This window comes from Rhinoderma darwinii, assembly GCF_050947455.1.
Source record: "Rhinoderma darwinii isolate aRhiDar2 chromosome 5 unlocalized genomic scaffold, aRhiDar2.hap1 SUPER_5_unloc_36, whole genome shotgun sequence".
Classification (NCBI taxonomy): Eukaryota; Metazoa; Chordata; class Amphibia; order Anura; family Rhinodermatidae; genus Rhinoderma; species Rhinoderma darwinii.
Genome location: NW_027461794.1, coordinates 259,462 through 281,993, shown reverse-complemented (window position 1 = coordinate 281,993; position 22,532 = coordinate 259,462). Strand labels below are relative to the sequence as shown.

Below are 22,532 nucleotides of genomic sequence, written 5' to 3'. Positions count from 1 at the left end.
CTGTTCCCCTACTCCACTCCACTCCACTATTTGACTGTGGTGCTGCATCAATCAGTGGCTGGCTCAGGTGCAGCTCTTTAACTTACCTAGGAGGGAGGGAGGGCGGAGAGAAGACAAGGAAGGTGAATGAGCTGTTCCAATGTGAAATGCCGGAAACACAGAAACACAGAAGACACACACACACACACAACAAGAGGTGGCAATGTATTCATTAATTGCATTTAATAAATGAGCTCATTATCACACATGACTGTACAAATGCATTGTCCAACAGGTGTTGAAATAATGGGATTAAAAGGGGAGATCCCTTCAGAAAGACAGAAACAATGGCAAAGAGAAAAAACACTTTTGGAATCTGATTTTAGTCAACACATAAGGGAAGGGTGCACCGGTCCTGGAAATACTGCAATACCAGGTCAATGCGTGGAGTGGACAGAGCAAGCTCTATTTCCATCTCCCTGTTCTAAAAATCCATTTAATATATGGTCCCCAGATAGGGGACGTATCAGATATTAAACTGATAAGAACAGATACTACACTTGATCTTAGCCAAAAGGCCGAGAAGCGATAACCCGAGCGGCCCTTGCCTTGCCCGAGCCTGTCCCATACTGCTGTTCACCCCTTGCAGCGATTCAGCCTACTCCTAGGCAATTCCATGGGGCCCTGCAGGCTCACACACATTTACAGCTACTAAGCGGGAGGTGAATAAAGGCCGGAGAGGAAGCCAGACAGGATTTGCTTCTTTTGCTTGCACCACAATGCAGTGCTGAAAGAGGAGGAATCTACATAAAAACGCCTTCCTGGCAACGCCCAAATGCCCTCCTGCCATGCAGATAAACACTGGCAGCGGCAGCAAGTGCATGCCCACAGCCACCCCTTGTTCCTTCACACCTTGTATCAGCTTTAATCCAGTCCTGTGCTGCCTGCTGAGCAGCACTGAACAACACTGCCTGGGCCCAGGCTTTTATCTCTGAGGCAGGCCCCATTATGATGTCAGAAAGCTGGCTCTGGAATCCTGAGGGCTCCACTATGACACGTGCAAAGTTCCGTCTGAACTTTATATAAGACTGTGAGGCTCAGTCAGTCACTCAGTGTTGCCTGAGAGGGCAACACTGCAACAGCCGGCCGCCAGGCTGTCTTTTTTTTGCACATTTATTTGCCTCCAGGAGGCCACAAGAGGGAGACAAGGGACTGCAAAATGGAAAATAGGCATCCACCAACTTTACAGACAACTTCTCTTTGCTCCTACAACCTCCATCCTTGCACAGTTTGTTATTCTTCCAGGTAACATAGTAACAAATCCAAATTGCTGCTCTCTTTGTAGGCAAGCAAGGGTTTGTTGCAACTGCAATTCTTACTTCTTCTTGAAATGTAGGGACGACAGTACATTCCATCACATCCACCTAGTGTACACAGGTAGGTCCATTGTGGCGGGTAGGCGGCTGGCTGCTTTAATGGCTGTTTGCTGTTCCCCTACTCCACTCCACTCCACTATTTGACTGTGGTGCTGCATCAATCAGTGGCTGGCTCAGGTGCAGCTCTTTAACTTACCTAGGAGGGAGGGAGGGCGGAGAGAAGACAAGGAAGGTGAATGAGCTGTTCCAATGTGAAATGCCGGAAACACAGAAACACAGAAGACACACACACACACACACACAACAAGAGGTGGCAATGTATTCATTAATTGCATTTAATAAATGAGCTCATTATCACACATGACTGTACAAATGCATTGTCCAACAGGTGTTGAAATAATGGGATTAAAAGGGGAGATCCCTTCAGAAAGACAGAAACAATGGCAAAGAGAAAAAACACTTTTGGAATCTGATTTTAGTCAACACATAAGGGAAGGGTGCACCGGTCCTGGAAATACTGCAATACCAGGTCAATGCGTGGAGTGGACAGAGCAAGCTCTATTTCCATCTCCCTGTTCTAAAAATCCATTTAATATATGGTCCCCAGATAGGGGACGTATCAGATATTAAACTGATAAGAACAGATACTACACTTGATCTTAGCCAAAAGGCCGAGAAGCGATAACCCGAGCGGCCCTTGCCTTGCCCGAGCCTGTCCCATACTGCTGTTCACCCCTTGCAGCGATTCAGCCTACTCCTAGGCAATTCCATGGGGCCCTGCAGGCTCACACACATTTACAGCTACTAAGCGGGAGGTGAATAAAGGCCGGAGAGGAAGCCAGACAGGATTTGCTTCTTTTGCTTGCACCACAATGCAGTGCTGAAAGAGGAGGAATCTACATAAAAACGCCTTCCTGGCAACGCCCAAATGCCCTCCTGCCATGCAGATAAACACTGGCAGCGGCAGCAAGTGCATGCCCACAGCCACCCCTTGTTCCTTCACACCTTGTATCAGCTTTAATCCAGTCCTGTGCTGCCTGCTGAGCAGCACTGAACAACACTGCCTGGGCCCAGGCTTTTATCTCTGAGGCAGGCCCCATTATGATGTCAGAAAGCTGGCTCTGGAATCCTGAGGGCTCCACTATGACACGTGCAAAGTTCCGTCTGAACTTTATATAAGACTGTGAGGCTCAGTCAGTCACTCAGTGTTGCCTGAGAGGGCAACACTGCAACAGCCGGCCGCCAGGCTGTCTTTTTTTTGCACATTTATTTGCCTCCAGGAGGCCACAAGAGGGAGACAAGGGACTGCAAAATGGAAAATAGGCATCCACCAACTTTACAGACAACTTCTCTTTGCTCCTACAACCTCCATCCTTGCACAGTTTGTTATTCTTCCAGGTAACATAGTAACAAATCCAAATTGCTGCTCTCTTTGTAGGCAAGCAAGGGTTTGTTGCAACTGCAATTCTTACTTCTTCTTGAAATGTAGGGACGACAGTACATTCCATCACATCCACCTAGTGTACACAGGTAGGTCCATTGTGGCGGGTAGGCGGCTGGCTGCTTTAATGGCTGTTTGCTGTTCCCCTACTCCACTCCACTCCACTATTTGACTGTGGTGCTGCATCAATCAGTGGCTGGCTCAGGTGCAGCTCTTTAACTTACCTAGGAGGGAGGGAGGGCGGAGAGAAGACAAGGAAGGTGAATGAGCTGTTCCAATGTGAAATGCCGGAAACACAGAAACACAGAAGACACACACACACACACAACAAGAGGTGGCAATGTATTCATTAATTGCATTTAATAAATGAGCTCATTATCACACATGACTGTACAAATGCATTGTCCAACAGGTGTTGAAATAATGGGATTAAAAGGGGAGATCCCTTCAGAAAGACAGAAACAATGGCAAAGAGAAAAAACACTTTTGGAATCTGATTTTAGTCAACACATAAGGGAAGGGTGCACCGGTCCTGGAAATACTGCAATACCAGGTCAATGCGTGGAGTGGACAGAGCAAGCTCTATTTCCATCTCCCTGTTCTAAAAATCCATTTAATATATGGTCCCCAGATAGGGGACGTATCAGATATTAAACTGATAAGAACAGATACTACACTTGATCTTAGCCAAAAGGCCGAGAAGCGATAACCCGAGCGGCCCTTGCCTTGCCCGAGCCTGTCCCATACTGCTGTTCACCCCTTGCAGCGATTCAGCCTACTCCTAGGCAATTCCATGGGGCCCTGCAGGCTCACACACATTTACAGCTACTAAGCGGGAGGTGAATAAAGGCCGGAGAGGAAGCCAGACAGGATTTGCTTCTTTTGCTTGCACCACAATGCAGTGCTGAAAGAGGAGGAATCTACATAAAAACGCCTTCCTGGCAACGCCCAAATGCCCTCCTGCCATGCAGATAAACACTGGCAGCGGCAGCAAGTGCATGCCCACAGCCACCCCTTGTTCCTTCACACCTTGTATCAGCTTTAATCCAGTCCTGTGCTGCCTGCTGAGCAGCACTGAACAACACTGCCTGGGCCCAGGCTTTTATCTCTGAGGCAGGCCCCATTATGATGTCAGAAAGCTGGCTCTGGAATCCTGAGGGCTCCACTATGACACGTGCAAAGTTCCGTCTGAACTTTATATAAGACTGTGAGGCTCAGTCAGTCACTCAGTGTTGCCTGAGAGGGCAACACTGCAACAGCCGGCCGCCAGGCTGTCTTTTTTTTGCACATTTATTTGCCTCCAGGAGGCCACAAGAGGGAGACAAGGGACTGCAAAATGGAAAATAGGCATCCACCAACTTTACAGACAACTTCTCTTTGCTCCTACAACCTCCATCCTTGCACAGTTTGTTATTCTTCCAGGTAACATAGTAACAAATCCAAATTGCTGCTCTCTTTGTAGGCAAGCAAGGGTTTGTTGCAACTGCAATTCTTACTTCTTCTTGAAATGTAGGGACGACAGTACATTCCATCACATCCACCTAGTGTACACAGGTAGGTCCATTGTGGCGGGTAGGCGGCTGGCTGCTTTAATGGCTGTTTGCTGTTCCCCTACTCCACTCCACTCCACTATTTGACTGTGGTGCTGCATCAATCAGTGGCTGGCTCAGGTGCAGCTCTTTAACTTACCTAGGAGGGAGGGAGGGCGGAGAGAAGACAAGGAAGGTGAATGAGCTGTTCCAATGTGAAATGCCGGAAACACAGAAACACAGAAGACACACACACACACACAACAAGAGGTGGCAATGTATTCATTAATTGCATTTAATAAATGAGCTCATTATCACACATGACTGTACAAATGCATTGTCCAACAGGTGTTGAAATAATGGGATTAAAAGGGGAGATCCCTTCAGAAAGACAGAAACAATGGCAAAGAGAAAAAACACTTTTGGAATCTGATTTTAGTCAACACATAAGGGAAGGGTGCACCGGTCCTGGAAATACTGCAATACCAGGTCAATGCGTGGAGTGGACAGAGCAAGCTCTATTTCCATCTCCCTGTTCTAAAAATCCATTTAATATATGGTCCCCAGATAGGGGACGTATCAGATATTAAACTGATAAGAACAGATACTACACTTGATCTTAGCCAAAAGGCCGAGAAGCGATAACCCGAGCGGCCCTTGCCTTGCCCGAGCCTGTCCCATACTGCTGTTCACCCCTTGCAGCGATTCAGCCTACTCCTAGGCAATTCCATGGGGCCCTGCAGGCTCACACACATTTACAGCTACTAAGCGGGAGGTGAATAAAGGCCGGAGAGGAAGCCAGACAGGATTTGCTTCTTTTGCTTGCACCACAATGCAGTGCTGAAAGAGGAGGAATCTACATAAAAACGCCTTCCTGGCAACGCCCAAATGCCCTCCTGCCATGCAGATAAACACTGGCAGCGGCAGCAAGTGCATGCCCACAGCCACCCCTTGTTCCTTCACACCTTGTATCAGCTTTAATCCAGTCCTGTGCTGCCTGCTGAGCAGCACTGAACAACACTGCCTGGGCCCAGGCTTTTATCTCTGAGGCAGGCCCCATTATGATGTCAGAAAGCTGGCTCTGGAATCCTGAGGGCTCCACTATGACACGTGCAAAGTTCCGTCTGAACTTTATATAAGACTGTGAGGCTCAGTCAGTCACTCAGTGTTGCCTGAGAGGGCAACACTGCAACAGCCGGCCGCCAGGCTGTCTTTTTTTTGCACATTTATTTGCCTCCAGGAGGCCACAAGAGGGAGACAAGGGACTGCAAAATGGAAAATAGGCATCCACCAACTTTACAGACAACTTCTCTTTGCTCCTACAACCTCCATCCTTGCACAGTTTGTTATTCTTCCAGGTAACATAGTAACAAATCCAAATTGCTGCTCTCTTTGTAGGCAAGCAAGGGTTTGTTGCAACTGCAATTCTTACTTCTTCTTGAAATGTAGGGACGACAGTACATTCCATCACATCCACCTAGTGTACACAGGTAGGTCCATTGTGGCGGGTAGGCGGCTGGCTGCTTTAATGGCTGTTTGCTGTTCCCCTACTCCACTCCACTCCACTATTTGACTGTGGTGCTGCATCAATCAGTGGCTGGCTCAGGTGCAGCTCTTTAACTTACCTAGGAGGGAGGGAGGGCGGAGAGAAGACAAGGAAGGTGAATGAGCTGTTCCAATGTGAAATGCCGGAAACACAGAAACACAGAAGACACACACACACACACAACAAGAGGTGGCAATGTATTCATTAATTGCATTTAATAAATGAGCTCATTATCACACATGACTGTACAAATGCATTGTCCAACAGGTGTTGAAATAATGGGATTAAAAGGGGAGATCCCTTCAGAAAGACAGAAACAATGGCAAAGAGAAAAAACACTTTTGGAATCTGATTTTAGTCAACACATAAGGGAAGGGTGCACCGGTCCTGGAAATACTGCAATACCAGGTCAATGCGTGGAGTGGACAGAGCAAGCTCTATTTCCATCTCCCTGTTCTAAAAATCCATTTAATATATGGTCCCCAGATAGGGGACGTATCAGATATTAAACTGATAAGAACAGATACTACACTTGATCTTAGCCAAAAGGCCGAGAAGCGATAACCCGAGCGGCCCTTGCCTTGCCCGAGCCTGTCCCATACTGCTGTTCACCCCTTGCAGCGATTCAGCCTACTCCTAGGCAATTCCATGGGGCCCTGCAGGCTCACACACATTTACAGCTACTAAGCGGGAGGTGAATAAAGGCCGGAGAGGAAGCCAGACAGGATTTGCTTCTTTTGCTTGCACCACAATGCAGTGCTGAAAGAGGAGGAATCTACATAAAAACGCCTTCCTGGCAACGCCCAAATGCCCTCCTGCCATGCAGATAAACACTGGCAGCGGCAGCAAGTGCATGCCCACAGCCACCCCTTGTTCCTTCACACCTTGTATCAGCTTTAATCCAGTCCTGTGCTGCCTGCTGAGCAGCACTGAACAACACTGCCTGGGCCCAGGCTTTTATCTCTGAGGCAGGCCCCATTATGATGTCAGAAAGCTGGCTCTGGAATCCTGAGGGCTCCACTATGACACGTGCAAAGTTCCGTCTGAACTTTATATAAGACTGTGAGGCTCAGTCAGTCACTCAGTGTTGCCTGAGAGGGCAACACTGCAACAGCCGGCCGCCAGGCTGTCTTTTTTTTGCACATTTATTTGCCTCCAGGAGGCCACAAGAGGGAGACAAGGGACTGCAAAATGGAAAATAGGCATCCACCAACTTTACAGACAACTTCTCTTTGCTCCTACAACCTCCATCCTTGCACAGTTTGTTATTCTTCCAGGTAACATAGTAACAAATCCAAATTGCTGCTCTCTTTGTAGGCAAGCAAGGGTTTGTTGCAACTGCAATTCTTACTTCTTCTTGAAATGTAGGGACGACAGTACATTCCATCACATCCACCTAGTGTACACAGGTAGGTCCATTGTGGCGGGTAGGCGGCTGGCTGCTTTAATGGCTGTTTGCTGTTCCCCTACTCCACTCCACTCCACTATTTGACTGTGGTGCTGCATCAATCAGTGGCTGGCTCAGGTGCAGCTCTTTAACTTACCTAGGAGGGAGGGAGGGCGGAGAGAAGACAAGGAAGGTGAATGAGCTGTTCCAATGTGAAATGCCGGAAACACAGAAACACAGAAGACACACACACACACACAACAAGAGGTGGCAATGTATTCATTAATTGCATTTAATAAATGAGCTCATTATCACACATGACTGTACAAATGCATTGTCCAACAGGTGTTGAAATAATGGGATTAAAAGGGGAGATCCCTTCAGAAAGACAGAAACAATGGCAAAGAGAAAAAACACTTTTGGAATCTGATTTTAGTCAACACATAAGGGAAGGGTGCACCGGTCCTGGAAATACTGCAATACCAGGTCAATGCGTGGAGTGGACAGAGCAAGCTCTATTTCCATCTCCCTGTTCTAAAAATCCATTTAATATATGGTCCCCAGATAGGGGACGTATCAGATATTAAACTGATAAGAACAGATAAGGTTTCAACAAAGTTTTTTATTGGCAAAAATAATATATTTTACAGACTTTTTTTTAAAATTGAAACCACAAGATAAAATCAACAGCATAATACATGAATATTCATACATTTAAATGAATACAAAAGTAATAATAATAAGACCATTAATACAGATGTTATAATAAAAGTACAGAACAATAGCAGGATAAAATTTATACAGGGCATAAAAGACATAAAAGAATAAAACCATTTTTATTTACAATGTTATGGTATTCCACATTTGCAAACACCACATGGATGTTGCTTCTTTTACCCCTAGCTGCTTTTTGTCCCTAAGATAATAAATATACATTTCACTTAGGGCATATTTCACACAATTTTTAACGTCAATAAAATCATGTTTAAAAAGCAGAATGTTCCTAACCTTCCAGATGGCATTCTTAAAACAGTTTAAAATGATCCAACAGACCATTTGCTGTTTAAAACTTGGGCAGTTAAAAAGACCATAAAACACGTATTCAAATTTAAGATCTTTAAGACCGCAGGCCCATTTCAGCAATGGGCCTACCTTCCTCCAAACCTCCTGTGCATATGGGCAGTTCCAAAACAGGTGCATTACCGTCTCGTCGTCACCACACCTGTCTCTCGGGCACTTGGCTCTCGCCACCAGTCCTCGCCTATGCTGGAATTCACGAGTAGGGAGGCACTGGTGAACGATTGCCCAGGCAAGGTCCTTGTGCACATTTGCCATAAATTTCCCGAAAACGTTCCGCCACACCACCTTGGACCTTGCCTGTGAGAAATTTGAAACTGCCAGAGTATCCTCCTGCCGCCTACAGGAGAGTGACACTTTTTTCTGGTCCCCCAATATGTCAGGCTCCAATTCTTGGAGACCTAGGAGCCTGACAGTTTTTTCGAGCACCGCATATTGTTTTGGGGGACACAGAAGCACAGGAGAATTCAAAGGGACACGAAACCATCGTTTAAAAATCATGCCCGTAGCGTACTTTAAAAAGTAGCTAAAAATACCATCAGAATTATACATTTTAAAACAGAAGCAAAAGTATTTAATGTAAAAGAAGTTAAAAAGGTTAGGAACATCTCTCCCGCCATTGTCCTTACATCTGTACATAAAATCACGTTTTAGTTTTTCCATTTTGGAACCCCATAAAAACATAAAACAGATCCTGGTCACTTTTTTAATATATAAAATTGTTGGAGGGAAAACCATAGCTACATAAAGCATTATGGGTAATAAAACAGATTTAATTATTAAAACTTTTCCCTCCATGGTGAGATTTCTCAAATTCCACATTAAAACCTTTTTTTCCATTTTGGCAATTACTGAATCCCAATTGGGTCTCCCATCGTTTTCTTGATTAAAAACAATTCCTAAAATTTTTATCTGATCCTGCTGCATGTTAACTCCTGGTGTCACAGAGGAATCCCATACACCAGTATAAAAACAGTCACACTTATCAACGTTTAATTTAAAACCAGAGGCTTCACAAAAAAAGCCGGTGTTCCTCAATGCCCGTCTCATAGAAGCGGCGTCTGGGCATAGGACGGTGGCGTCATCCATATAGCCTAGGATTTTTACCTGGTTCCCCCTTCCTCCAGGTATGGGCACGCCTCTGATGACTTTATCATCTCTTATTAGGGTGAACAGAGGTTCTATGGCACAAATAAAAAGGAGCGGAGACAACGGGCACCCCTGTTTCACCCCTGATAAAAGAGGAACACCTTTAGTTAAAAATCCGTTGATAGAAATTTGGCTAAAACAGGATCGATATAAAAGCTTAATACGTGTTAAAATAATTTCAGGAACAGCCATCTTTTTAAGAACCATAAAAAGATATTCATGGGAGACCCGGTCAAAAGCCTTCTCGAAATCTAAGGATAAAATAGCAAGGCTTTGACCCCTTTCTTTAAAATACCAAATGATGTCACGTAAAATATTCAGGGACTCAGTAATTGACCTCCCAGGTACCCCACATACCTGGTTTGGATGGATTAATTTCTGAATAAAAGGTTTAAAACGGATTGTTATTAGTTTAGCTAAAATTTTACAATCAACGTTTAAAAGAGTAATAGGGCGCCAGTTTTTTAACTGGTCCCTCTCACCTTTTTTAAAAATTAAGGACACAATCCCCCTCCTCCAGGAAGGGGGCAGCTCTTCAGTAATAAAAACTTCCTTATACAATAAAAACATGTCATTCTTTAAAATTTCCCAAAAAGCATGATAAAATTCGATGGGCAGACCATCTTCCCCAGGAGCTTTCCCATTAGAAAAACTTTTAAAAGCAAATAAAAGTTCCTCCAAGGTAATATTACGGGATAAAACTTCCTGGTCTAAAATATCTAGCTTGGCATCAAGGGAATTAAGAACATGTTCTAAAAAGGAAGGATCAATATTTTTCTTGTTAAAAAGAGATTGGTAGAAATTAAAAGCAGAATTTAAAATGCCGACCATAGTGGTTTCTCCTTCAAGGTTTAAAATGACATCTCGTTTATCCATTACCTTTTTGAAGAAGAACCGGGAACACTTCTCGCCATCCTCGAGGTGCTTTACATGTGAATTAAAAATTATTTGTTTCCCTTTCTCTTCTATGGCATGTTTTATTTCAGCTTTAAGATTTAAGATATCATCATCAACATCCATACCAATCTCCTTCAATTTAAAAAGTACATGTAAACGTTTATTAAGAACATAAAACCATTGTTTTCTCTCTTTTGCTTTCTTCTTACCTGCTCGAATAAAAAAAGCTCTGATTTTGGGTTTAATGCCCTCCCACCAGTGTAGCATAGGCTGACTGGGCGCTCTATGGGACTGCCAACACTGGTAGGTCCGCACAAACTCCTCTTTAATGATGGGGTCCTCCAGGAGTGTGGTGTTTAGTCTCCAGGGACCCCTACAAGCTTTTTGCTCTCCCTCTAGCTCCAGGTGCACTGAAAGGAGCTTGTGATCAGATAAAATATTTGTTAAAAGCAAACATTTTTTGGGAATAAAACTATTAGAAGTGAAAATAAAATCAATTCTGGAGCTCACTCTTCCATTGGACCAGGTGGGGCCTGGGTCCGCAGGCAAGAGTTCCCTCCAGCAGTCTTTCAATTTAAAATCACCAATAAAATTCTTGAGCAGGTAAGAAGTACGGTCAATTTTTCGATTAAAATCCCCACCCTGCCGGTGTTCTCCATCTCGCACACAGTTAAAATCACCACCCACCAGCAGGGGGGTAGACCCAACACAAAACAATGGTAAAATCTCTAATAGTTCTGCCCTCTCCTGTTTGGTAGGAGGGGCATAAACGTTTAAAACACGAATTAAAATTCCATTAAAAAGCAAATGTATTAAAATAGCTCTGCCGGGCATGATTTCAGTCACTGTTTGGATGGAGATAAAACGACCTCGGCAGAGCAATCCAACCCCCGCAGAGCGACAGTCATTTCCACCAGACCAGACTGAGGGGCCTAGTTTCCAGTCCATCTTTAAATCTTGATATTCCAAGTCATTAGGGATTCCACATTCTTGAAGCAGGCAAAGGTCAAAGTCCACAGTCTCTAAAAATGAAAATAAAGCAGTCCTGCGGACAGGGCTCTTTAGGGACCTCACATTTAGTGAGGCGACTTTGATAGGAACCAACATAGTCTTAGTTGAGGTCAGGGTCCGAACCAGAAGAGTCGTATTCGGAGATCAGCTGCGAGTCTGGACCCCCTTTTTGAGGGGTCAATAAATCTTGGATGTTGGTAGGGTCAGAGCCAGATACGTGGGCGGCTCCAACCCCCACACTGCTCTCATCCGAACTCCGATAGGCAGCTTTCCTCCGAACTCCGGACTCCTCTTCCTCTCGCTGTCTCTTTGCAGAATGGCTCCTATCCATCTCCTCGAAGTCGCTCTCACCCATCTCTGGCCCCTGGCTGAAGATATCGCTGATGTCCTTCCTGGGCAGCTGCACAGGGGCCTGTGAGGTCCCATCACTCTTGGCAACCTTTGCCTGCTTACGGGGAGCCTTCATCGCAAGCCCCTCCACAACCGCAGTGGAGGAACTTTGCTCTGACCCCCCCGTTGACCGGAAATGGTCAAAACGAGGCTCCAATCCAGCATATTTTAGGGTTTTCTTAATGGAGCCCTCGTCTGACACAGAGTGTCTCCGCTCCATGCCCACACTCTTGGGACAGGCGTCAGGTCCTACTGCAGAACCTACGGAGCCACGACGCCTGTCGCTAACCACTGCCTCAACAGGGTCCACTGCAGGCGGAGCAGAGGACCTGTTTGCAGAGGTGCCGGTCAACTTATGTCCAGCAGAGTCAGAATTCCTCCTGCTCTGCCTGGACCCGGTGGAATCCCTATGGCCGTCCCTCGAGGCTGACATCGGTGGGCCCCCCGATGGAGCTGTGAAGGACTTTGGCCTGGACCCCTCAGTCGTCAATGCTCGTTTTGGGGCATTACCAGCGGCGTCTGCACATGTTGCAAACTGCCGCTCTGGCCCTGGTCTGGGTAGCCCAGATTTCGCTCTGCGGGGGCAATCTTTAAAAGCATGCCCAGTCATGCCGCACAGATTGCACAACACCTCGGAACTGCATTTTGCCGCTACGTGTCCAACCTGGCCACACCTGTTACACTGCACCACATGGGGCCGGTCACAATGTTCTCTGGTGTGGCCATATCTCAAGCAGTTCCGGCAGGCTATTGGCATCTGGGGGTAAAATAGGAATCCTCGATTCTTCCCAATGGCAAAGTTCTGGGGTGGGTGATGTAAGCCTCCAATGCCATTGGGATCCTGGCGGAACTTCACCCAATATTTCCTTTTGCCATTCCAGAAGCTCTGGGTGTTCAAGATTTTATGTGAGAAGCGGACCTCCCTGCAGTAACGACTGAGGAAGGTTTCAATGTCACACTCTGAGACAAATGGACTGAACATGCACATCACGAGCGGGACTTCTTCCTCCCCGTAGAGGAATAAAAAGTTCAGTCCATTTAGCCGCTCCTCACTCTGGTCCGCATCAGACAATCTTTTGTGCATGTTGTCGCAACATGCCGCGGCCGTAAAGGATACGGTGTACCGACCGCGGCTTTCCTGGTCGTTGAGACACAGGATGTCCGCCCGCTTGAGCCCCAGGAAGTCCAGCAGAATCACCTCCACAATGAAGCGAAGGTTCTTCCGCTGGCGATGGCCTTCTTCCACCTCGATGCGGACGGACTGGCGCAACCGGGTGTCCCCGGATGCAAATCCAAATGTATATGGCATTTTCAGTGCCTGGGGGCTAAGCCTGTCCCTTATAGCAGCAAGGGCTCAGATTCCACAATTAAGTGGAACCCTCCCCCAAGGCCAAGGATTAGGGTACCCCAGACACCTACGAAGCCCGATAAACGCCCTCGGAACGCTCTTAGAAAAACGCCTCAAGGCCGGTTGACCTCTTGGGTAAGGCGCGATCGCAACTCGTTGTCCGGGGGCTAAGCCCACTCCCCAAATAGCAGCAAGGGGGTGAAGTCTCTCTGTGAAAAGAGACGATCCCCCAAGGCCAAGGAGCGGGGTACCCCGGACACCTCCCAACAAAACCAGATACAGAAATACTACACCTGATCTTGCCAAAAGGCCGAGAAGCGATAACCCGAGCGGCCCTTGCCTTGCCCGAGCCTGTCCCATACTGCTGTTCACCCCTTGCAGCGATTCAGCCTACTCCTAGGCAATTCCATGGGGCCCTGCAGGCTCACACACATTTACAGCTACTAAGCGGGAGGTGAATAAAGGCCGGAGAGGAAGCCAGACAGGATTTGCTTCTTTTGCTTGCACCACAATGCAGTGCTGAAAGAGGAGGAATCTACATAAAAACGCCTTCCTGGCAACGCCCAAATGCCCTCCTGCCATGCAGATAAACACTGGCAGCGGCAGCAAGTGCATGCCCACAGCCACCCCTTGTTCCTTCACACCTTGTATCAGCTTTAATCCAGTCCTGTGCTGCCTGCTGAGCAGCACTGAACAACACTGCCTGGGCCCAGGCTTTTATCTCTGAGGCAGGCCCCATTATGATGTCAGAAAGCTGGCTCTGGAATCCTGAGGGCTCCACTATGACACGTGCAAAGTTCCGTCTGAACTTTATATAAGACTGTGAGGCTCAGTCAGTCACTCAGTGTTGCCTGAGAGGGCAACACTGCAACAGCCGGCCGCCAGGCTGTCTTTTTTTTGCACATTTATTTGCCTCCAGGAGGCCACAAGAGGGAGACAAGGGACTGCAAAATGGAAAATAGGCATCCACCAACTTTACAGACAACTTCTCTTTGCTCCTACAACCTCCATCCTTGCACAGTTTGTTATTCTTCCAGGTAACATAGTAACAAATCCAAATTGCTGCTCTCTTTGTAGGCAAGCAAGGGTTTGTTGCAACTGCAATTCTTACTTCTTCTTGAAATGTAGGGACGACAGTACATTCCATCACATCCACCTAGTGTACACAGGTAGGTCCATTGTGGCGGGTAGGCGGCTGGCTGCTTTAATGGCTGTTTGCTGTTCCCCTACTCCACTCCACTCCACTATTTGACTGTGGTGCTGCATCAATCAGTGGCTGGCTCAGGTGCAGCTCTTTAACTTACCTAGGAGGGAGGGAGGGCGGAGAGAAGACAAGGAAGGTGAATGAGCTGTTCCAATGTGAAATGCCGGAAACACAGAAACACAGAAGACACACACACACACACAACAAGAGGTGGCAATGTATTCATTAATTGCATTTAATAAATGAGCTCATTATCACACATGACTGTACAAATGCATTGTCCAACAGGTGTTGAAATAATGGGATTAAAAGGGGAGATCCCTTCAGAAAGACAGAAACAATGGCAAAGAGAAAAAACACTTTTGGAATCTGATTTTAGTCAACACATAAGGGAAGGGTGCACCGGTCCTGGAAATACTGCAATACCAGGTCAATGCGTGGAGTGGACAGAGCAAGCTCTATTTCCATCTCCCTGTTCTAAAAATCCATTTAATATATGGTCCCCAGATAGGGGACGTATCAGATATTAAACTGATAAGAACAGATACTACACTTGATCTTAGCCAAAAGGCCGAGAAGCGATAACCCGAGCGGCCCTTGCCTTGCCCGAGCCTGTCCCATACTGCTGTTCACCCCTTGCAGCGATTCAGCCTACTCCTAGGCAATTCCATGGGGCCCTGCAGGCTCACACACATTTACAGCTACTAAGCGGGAGGTGAATAAAGGCCGGAGAGGAAGCCAGACAGGATTTGCTTCTTTTGCTTGCACCACAATGCAGTGCTGAAAGAGGAGGAATCTACATAAAAACGCCTTCCTGGCAACGCCCAAATGCCCTCCTGCCATGCAGATAAACACTGGCAGCGGCAGCAAGTGCATGCCCACAGCCACCCCTTGTTCCTTCACACCTTGTATCAGCTTTAATCCAGTCCTGTGCTGCCTGCTGAGCAGCACTGAACAACACTGCCTGGGCCCAGGCTTTTATCTCTGAGGCAGGCCCCATTATGATGTCAGAAAGCTGGCTCTGGAATCCTGAGGGCTCCACTATGACACGTGCAAAGTTCCGTCTGAACTTTATATAAGACTGTGAGGCTCAGTCAGTCACTCAGTGTTGCCTGAGAGGGCAACACTGCAACAGCCGGCCGCCAGGCTGTCTTTTTTTTGCACATTTATTTGCCTCCAGGAGGCCACAAGAGGGAGACAAGGGACTGCAAAATGGAAAATAGGCATCCACCAACTTTACAGACAACTTCTCTTTGCTCCTACAACCTCCATCCTTGCACAGTTTGTTATTCTTCCAGGTAACATAGTAACAAATCCAAATTGCTGCTCTCTTTGTAGGCAAGCAAGGGTTTGTTGCAACTGCAATTCTTACTTCTTCTTGAAATGTAGGGACGACAGTACATTCCATCACATCCACCTAGTGTACACAGGTAGGTCCATTGTGGCGGGTAGGCGGCTGGCTGCTTTAATGGCTGTTTGCTGTTCCCCTACTCCACTCCACTCCACTATTTGACTGTGGTGCTGCATCAATCAGTGGCTGGCTCAGGTGCAGCTCTTTAACTTACCTAGGAGGGAGGGAGGGCGGAGAGAAGACAAGGAAGGTGAATGAGCTGTTCCAATGTGAAATGCCGGAAACACAGAAACACAGAAGACACACACACACACACACAACAAGAGGTGGCAATGTATTCATTAATTGCATTTAATAAATGAGCTCATTATCACACATGACTGTACAAATGCATTGTCCAACAGGTGTTGAAATAATGGGATTAAAAGGGGAGATCCCTTCAGAAAGACAGAAACAATGGCAAAGAGAAAAAACACTTTTGGAATCTGATTTTAGTCAACACATAAGGGAAGGGTGCACCGGTCCTGGAAATACTGCAATACCAGGTCAATGCGTGGAGTGGACAGAGCAAGCTCTATTTCCATCTCCCTGTTCTAAAAATCCATTTAATATATGGTCCCCAGATAGGGGACGTATCAGATATTAAACTGATAAGAACAGATACTACACTTGATCTTAGCCAAAAGGCCGAGAAGCGATAACCCGAGCGGCCCTTGCCTTGCCCGAGCCTGTCCCATACTGCTGTTCACCCCTTGCAGCGATTCAGCCTACTCCTAGGCAATTCCATGGGGCCCTGCAGGCTCACACACATTTACAGCTACTAAGCGGGAGGTGAATAAAGGCCGGAGAGGAAGCCAGACAGGATTTGCTTCTTTTGCTTGCACCACAATGCAGTGCTGAAAGAGGAGGAATCTACATAAAAACGCCTTCCTGGCAACGCCCAAATGCCCTCCTGCCATGCAGATAAACACTGGCAGCGGCAGCAAGTGCATGCCCACAGCCACCCCTTGTTCCTTCACACCTTGTATCAGCTTTAATCCAGTCCTGTGCTGCCTGCTGAGCAGCACTGAACAACACTGCCTGGGCCCAGGCTTTTATCTCTGAGGCAGGCCCCATTATGATGTCAGAAAGCTGGCTCTGGAATCCTGAGGGCTCCACTATGACACGTGCAAAGTTCCGTCTGAACTTTATATAAGACTGTGAGGCTCAGTCAGTCACTCAGTGTTGCCTGAGAGGGCAACACTGCAACAGCCGGCCGCCAGGCTGTCTTTTTTTTGCACATTTATTTGCCTCCAGGAGGCCACAAGAGGGAGACAAGGGACTGCAAAATGGAAAATAGGCATCCACCAACTTTACAGACAACTTCTCTTTGCTCCTACAACCTCCATCCTTGCACAGTTTGTTATTCTTCCAGGTAACATAGTAACAAATCCAAATTGCTGCTCTCTTTGTAGGCAAGCAAGGGTTTGTTGCAACTGCAATTCTTACTTCTTCTTGAAATGTAGGGACGACAGTACATTCCATCACATCCACCTAGTGTACACAGGTAGGTCCATTGTGGCGGGTAGGCGGCTGGCTGCTTTAATGGCTGTTTGCTGTTCCCCTACTCCACTCCACTCCACTATTTGACTGTGGTGCTGCATCAATCAGTGGCTGGCTCAGGTGCAGCTCTTTAACTTACCTAGGAGGGAGGGAGGGCGGAGAGAAGACAAGGAAGGTGAATGAGCTGTTCCAATGTGAAATGCCGGAAACACAGAAACACAGAAGACACACACACACACACAACAAGAGGTGGCAATGTATTCATTAATTGCATTTAATAAATGAGCTCATTATCACACATGACTGTACAAATGCATTGTCCAACAGGTGTTGAAATAATGGGATTAAAAGGGGAGATCCCTTCAGAAAGACAGAAACAATGGCAAAGAGAAAAAACACTTTTGGAATCTGATTTTAGTCAACACATAAGGGAAGGGTGCACCGGTCCTGGAAATACTGCAATACCAGGTCAATGCGTGGAGTGGACAGAGCAAGCTCTATTTCCATCTCCCTGTTCTAAAAATCCATTTAATATATGGTCCCCAGATAGGGGACGTATCAGATATTAAACTGATAAGAACAGATACTACACTTGATCTTAGCCAAAAGGCCGAGAAGCGATAACCCGAGCGGCCCTTGCCTTGCCCGAGCCTGTCCCATACTGCTGTTCACCCCTTGCAGCGATTCAGCCTACTCCTAGGCAATTCCATGGGGCCCTGCAGGCTCACACACATTTACAGCTACTAAGCGGGAGGTGAATAAAGGCCGGAGAGGAAGCCAGACAGGATTTGCTTCTTTTGCTTGCACCACAATGCAGTGCTGAAAGAGGAGGAATCTACATAAAAACGCCTTCCTGGCAACGCCCAAATGCCCTCCTGCCATGCAGATAAACACTGGCAGCGGCAGCAAGTGCATGCCCACAGCCACCCCTTGTTCCTTCACACCTTGTATCAGCTTTAATCCAGTCCTGTGCTGCCTGCTGAGCAGCACTGAACAACACTGCCTGGGCCCAGGCTTTTATCTCTGAGGCAGGCCCCATTATGATGTCAGAAAGCTGGCTCTGGAATCCTGAGGGCTCCACTATGACACGTGCAAAGTTCCGTCTGAACTTTATATAAGACTGTGAGGCTCAGTCAGTCACTCAGTGTTGCCTGAGAGGGCAACACTGCAACAGCCGGCCGCCAGGCTGTCTTTTTTTTGCACATTTATTTGCCTCCAGGAGGCCACAAGAGGGAGACAAGGGACTGCAAAATGGAAAATAGGCATCCACCAACTTTACAGACAACTTCTCTTTGCTCCTACAACCTCCATCCTTGCACAGTTTGTTATTCTTCCAGGTAACATAGTAACAAATCCAAATTGCTGCTCTCTTTGTAGGCAAGCAAGGGTTTGTTGCAACTGCAATTCTTACTTCTTCTTGAAATGTAGGGACGACAGTACATTCCATCACATCCACCTAGTGTACACAGGTAGGTCCATTGTGGCGGGTAGGCGGCTGGCTGCTTTAATGGCTGTTTGCTGTTCCCCTACTCCACTCCACTCCACTATTTGACTGTGGTGCTGCATCAATCAGTGGCTGGCTCAGGTGCAGCTCTTTAACTTACCTAGGAGGGAGGGAGGGCGGAGAGAAGACAAGGAAGGTGAATGAGCTGTTCCAATGTGAAATGCCGGAAACACAGAAACACAGAAGACACACACACACACACAACAAGAGGTGGCAATGTATTCATTAATTGCATTTAATAAATGAGCTCATTATCACACATGACTGTACAAATGCATTGTCCAACAGGTGTTGAAATAATGGGATTAAAAGGGGAGATCCCTTCAGAAAGACAGAAACAATGGCAAAGAGAAAAAACACTTTTGGAATCTGATTTTAGTCAACACATAAGGGAAGGGTGCACCGGTCCTGGAAATACTGCAATACCAGGTCAATGCGTGGAGTGGACAGAGCAAGCTCTATTTCCATCTCCCTGTTCTAAAAATCCATTTAATATATGGTCCCCAGATAGGGGACGTATCAGATATTAAACTGATAAGAACAGATACTACACTTGATCTTAGCCAAAAGGCCGAGAAGCGATAACCCGAGCGGCCCTTGCCTTGCCCGAGCCTGTCCCATACTGCTGTTCACCCCTTGCAGCGATTCAGCCTACTCCTAGGCAATTCCATGGGGCCCTGCAGGCTCACACACATTTACAGCTACTAAGCGGGAGGTGAATAAAGGCCGGAGAGGAAGCCAGACAGGATTTGCTTCTTTTGCTTGCACCACAATGCAGTGCTGAAAGAGGAGGAATCTACATAAAAACGCCTTCCTGGCAACGCCCAAATGCCCTCCTGCCATGCAGATAAACACTGGCAGCGGCAGCAAGTGCATGCCCACAGCCACCCCTTGTTCCTTCACACCTTGTATCAGCTTTAATCCAGTCCTGTGCTGCCTGCTGAGCAGCACTGAACAACACTGCCTGGGCCCAGGCTTTTATCTCTGAGGCAGGCCCCATTATGATGTCAGAAAGCTGGCTCTGGAATCCTGAGGGCTCCACTATGACACGTGCAAAGTTCCGTCTGAACTTTATATAAGACTGTGAGGCTCAGTCAGTCACTCAGTGTTGCCTGAGAGGGCAACACTGCAACAGCCGGCCGCCAGGCTGTCTTTTTTTTGCACATTTATTTGCCTCCAGGAGGCCACAAGAGGGAGACAAGGGACTGCAAAATGGAAAATAGGCATCCACCAACTTTACAGACAACTTCTCTTTGCTCCTACAACCTCCATCCTTGCACAGTTTGTTATTCTTCCAGGTAACATAGTAACAAATCCAAATTGCTGCTCTCTTTGTAGGCAAGCAAGGGTTTGTTGCAACTGCAATTCTTACTTCTTCTTGAAATGTAGGGACGACAGTACATTCCATCACATCCACCTAGTGTACACAGGTAGGTCCATTGTGGCGGGTAGGCGGCTGGCTGCTTTAATGGCTGTTTGCTGTTCCCCTACTCCACTCCACTCCACTATTTGACTGTGGTGCTGCATCAATCAGTGGCTGGCTCAGGTGCAGCTCTTTAACTTACCTAGGAGGGAGGGAGGGCGGAGAGAAGACAAGGAAGGTGAATGAGCTGTTCCAATGTGAAATGCCGGAAACACAGAAACACAGAAGACACACACACACACACAACAAGAGGTGGCAATGTATTCATTAATTGCATTTAATAAATGAGCTCATTATCACACATGACTGTACAAATGCATTGTCCAACAGGTGTTGAAATAATGGGATTAAAAGGGGAGATCCCTTCAGAAAGACAGAAACAATGGCAAAGAGAAAAAACACTTTTGGAATCTGATTTTAGTCAACACATAAGGGAAGGGTGCACCGGTCCTGGAAATACTGCAATACCAGGTCAATGCGTGGAGTGGACAGAGCAAGCTCTATTTCCATCTCCCTGTTCTAAAAATCCATTTAATATATGGTCCCCAGATAGGGGACGTATCAGATATTAAACTGATAAGAACAGATACTACACTTGATCTTAGCCAAAAGGCCGAGAAGCGATAACCCGAGCGGCCCTTGCCTTGCCCGAGCCTGTCCCATACTGCTGTTCACCCCTTGCAGCGATTCAGCCTACTCCTAGGCAATTCCATGGGGCCCTGCAGGCTCACACACATTTACAGCTACTAAGCGGGAGGTGAATAAAGGCCGGAGAGGAAGCCAGACAGGATTTGCTTCTTTTGCTTGCACCACAATGCAGTGCTGAAAGAGGAGGAATCTACATAAAAACGCCTTCCTGGCAACGCCCAAATGCCCTCCTGCCATGCAGATAAACACTGGCAGCGGCAGCAAGTGCATGCCCACAGCCACCCCTTGTTCCTTCACACCTTGTATCAGCTTTAATCCAGTCCTGTGCTGCCTGCTGAGCAGCACTGAACAACACTGCCTGGGCCCAGGCTTTTATCTCTGAGGCAGGCCCCATTATGATGTCAGAAAGCTGGCTCTGGAATCCTGAGGGCTCCACTATGACACGTGCAAAGTTCCGTCTGAACTTTATATAAGACTGTGAGGCTCAGTCAGTCACTCAGTGTTGCCTGAGAGGGCAACACTGCAACAGCCGGCCGCCAGGCTGTCTTTTTTTTGCACATTTATTTGCCTCCAGGAGGCCACAAGAGGGAGACAAGGGACTGCAAAATGGAAAATAGGCATCCACCAACTTTACAGACAACTTCTCTTTGCTCCTACAACCTCCATCCTTGCACAGTTTGTTATTCTTCCAGGTAACATAGTAACAAATCCAAATTGCTGCTCTCTTTGTAGGCAAGCAAGGGTTTGTTGCAACTGCAATTCTTACTTCTTCTTGAAATGTAGGGACGACAGTACATTCCATCACATCCACCTAGTGTACACAGGTAGGTCCATTGTGGCGGGTAGGCGGCTGGCTGCTTTAATGGCTGTTTGCTGTTCCCCTACTCCACTCCACTCCACTATTTGACTGTGGTGCTGCATCAATCAGTGGCTGGCTCAGGTGCAGCTCTTTAACTTACCTAGGAGGGAGGGAGGGCGGAGAGAAGACAAGGAAGGTGAATGAGCTGTTCCAATGTGAAATGCCGGAAACACAGAAACACAGAAGACACACACACACACACAACAAGAGGTGGCAATGTATTCATTAATTGCATTTAATAAATGAGCTCATTATCACACATGACTGTACAAATGCATTGTCCAACAGGTGTTGAAATAATGGGATTAAAAGGGGAGATCCCTTCAGAAAGACAGAAACAATGGCAAAGAGAAAAAACACTTTTGGAATCTGATTTTAGTCAACACATAAGGGAAGGGTGCACCGGTCCTGGAAATACTGCAATACCAGGTCAATGCGTGGAGTGGACAGAGCAAGCTCTATTTCCATCTCCCTGTTCTAAAAATCCATTTAATATATGGTCCCCAGATAGGGGACGTATCAGATATTAAACTGATAAGAACAGATTTTTTGATTGAAAAATGCTTTATTGACAATCAATCGTCATCATACAAACATTACTGCGACGCAGCGCAAGCCATGAAGCAGCAAATAATAAATAATAACAGTCGTCAAACATAACATGACAGTATAATACACAGTACAGGCTAGCCTATGCTATACATTACACCACATGCTACACTAACATTCTTGCATTCACTAAAGCCAAACAACAAAGCATTACAGACAAGTGATGGGATAGGGGAGTGGGTAGGAGGGGATAGGGAAGGGGGAAATCACAGGCCCGAAGCTTTATTGAAAGACAACACACAAGAAGGGAGAGTGGGGGGAA

At 46.8% G+C, this 22,532-nt stretch overlaps 11 non-coding genes and 1 pseudogene across 11 annotated transcripts; all 12 read right to left on the bottom strand.

Annotated features, from left to right (window-relative positions):
* Nucleotides 1-378: 378 nt before the first annotated feature.
* LOC142691078 (U2 spliceosomal RNA) lies at nucleotides 379-569 on the bottom strand. The gene has a single exon (XR_012859729.1). It is a non-coding gene; the product is annotated as a U2 spliceosomal RNA (small nuclear RNA).
* A 1,278-nt stretch (nucleotides 570-1,847) lies between these two features.
* LOC142691077 (U2 spliceosomal RNA) lies at nucleotides 1,848-2,038 on the bottom strand. The gene has a single exon (XR_012859728.1). It is a non-coding gene; the product is annotated as a U2 spliceosomal RNA (small nuclear RNA).
* A 1,274-nt stretch (nucleotides 2,039-3,312) lies between these two features.
* On the bottom strand, nucleotides 3,313-3,503 carry LOC142691076 (U2 spliceosomal RNA). The gene has a single exon (XR_012859727.1). It is a non-coding gene; the product is annotated as a U2 spliceosomal RNA (small nuclear RNA).
* A 1,274-nt stretch (nucleotides 3,504-4,777) lies between these two features.
* Nucleotides 4,778-4,968, bottom strand: LOC142691073 (U2 spliceosomal RNA). Its single transcript, XR_012859725.1, has one exon. It is a non-coding gene; the product is annotated as a U2 spliceosomal RNA (small nuclear RNA).
* Nucleotides 4,969-6,242: 1,274 nt separating this feature from the next.
* Nucleotides 6,243-6,433, bottom strand: LOC142691072 (U2 spliceosomal RNA). The gene has a single exon (XR_012859724.1). It is a non-coding gene; the product is annotated as a U2 spliceosomal RNA (small nuclear RNA).
* Nucleotides 6,434-7,707: 1,274 nt separating this feature from the next.
* LOC142691220 (U2 spliceosomal RNA) lies at nucleotides 7,708-7,899 on the bottom strand. Its single transcript, XR_012859849.1, has one exon. It is a non-coding gene; the product is annotated as a U2 spliceosomal RNA (small nuclear RNA).
* A 6,827-nt stretch (nucleotides 7,900-14,726) lies between these two features.
* LOC142691071 (U2 spliceosomal RNA) lies at nucleotides 14,727-14,917 on the bottom strand. Its single transcript, XR_012859723.1, has one exon. It is a non-coding gene; the product is annotated as a U2 spliceosomal RNA (small nuclear RNA).
* Nucleotides 14,918-16,193: 1,276 nt separating this feature from the next.
* Nucleotides 16,194-16,384, bottom strand: LOC142691070 (U2 spliceosomal RNA). The gene has a single exon (XR_012859722.1). It is a non-coding gene; the product is annotated as a U2 spliceosomal RNA (small nuclear RNA).
* Nucleotides 16,385-17,658: 1,274 nt separating this feature from the next.
* Nucleotides 17,659-17,849, bottom strand: LOC142691069 (U2 spliceosomal RNA). The gene has a single exon (XR_012859721.1). It is a non-coding gene; the product is annotated as a U2 spliceosomal RNA (small nuclear RNA).
* A 1,274-nt stretch (nucleotides 17,850-19,123) lies between these two features.
* Nucleotides 19,124-19,314, bottom strand: LOC142691068 (U2 spliceosomal RNA). The gene has a single exon (XR_012859720.1). It is a non-coding gene; the product is annotated as a U2 spliceosomal RNA (small nuclear RNA).
* A 1,274-nt stretch (nucleotides 19,315-20,588) lies between these two features.
* LOC142691067 (U2 spliceosomal RNA) lies at nucleotides 20,589-20,779 on the bottom strand. Its single transcript, XR_012859719.1, has one exon. It is a non-coding gene; the product is annotated as a U2 spliceosomal RNA (small nuclear RNA).
* A 1,274-nt stretch (nucleotides 20,780-22,053) lies between these two features.
* Nucleotides 22,054-22,228, bottom strand: LOC142691203 (U2 spliceosomal RNA; annotated as a pseudogene).
* Nucleotides 22,229-22,532: the final 304 nt, after the last annotated feature.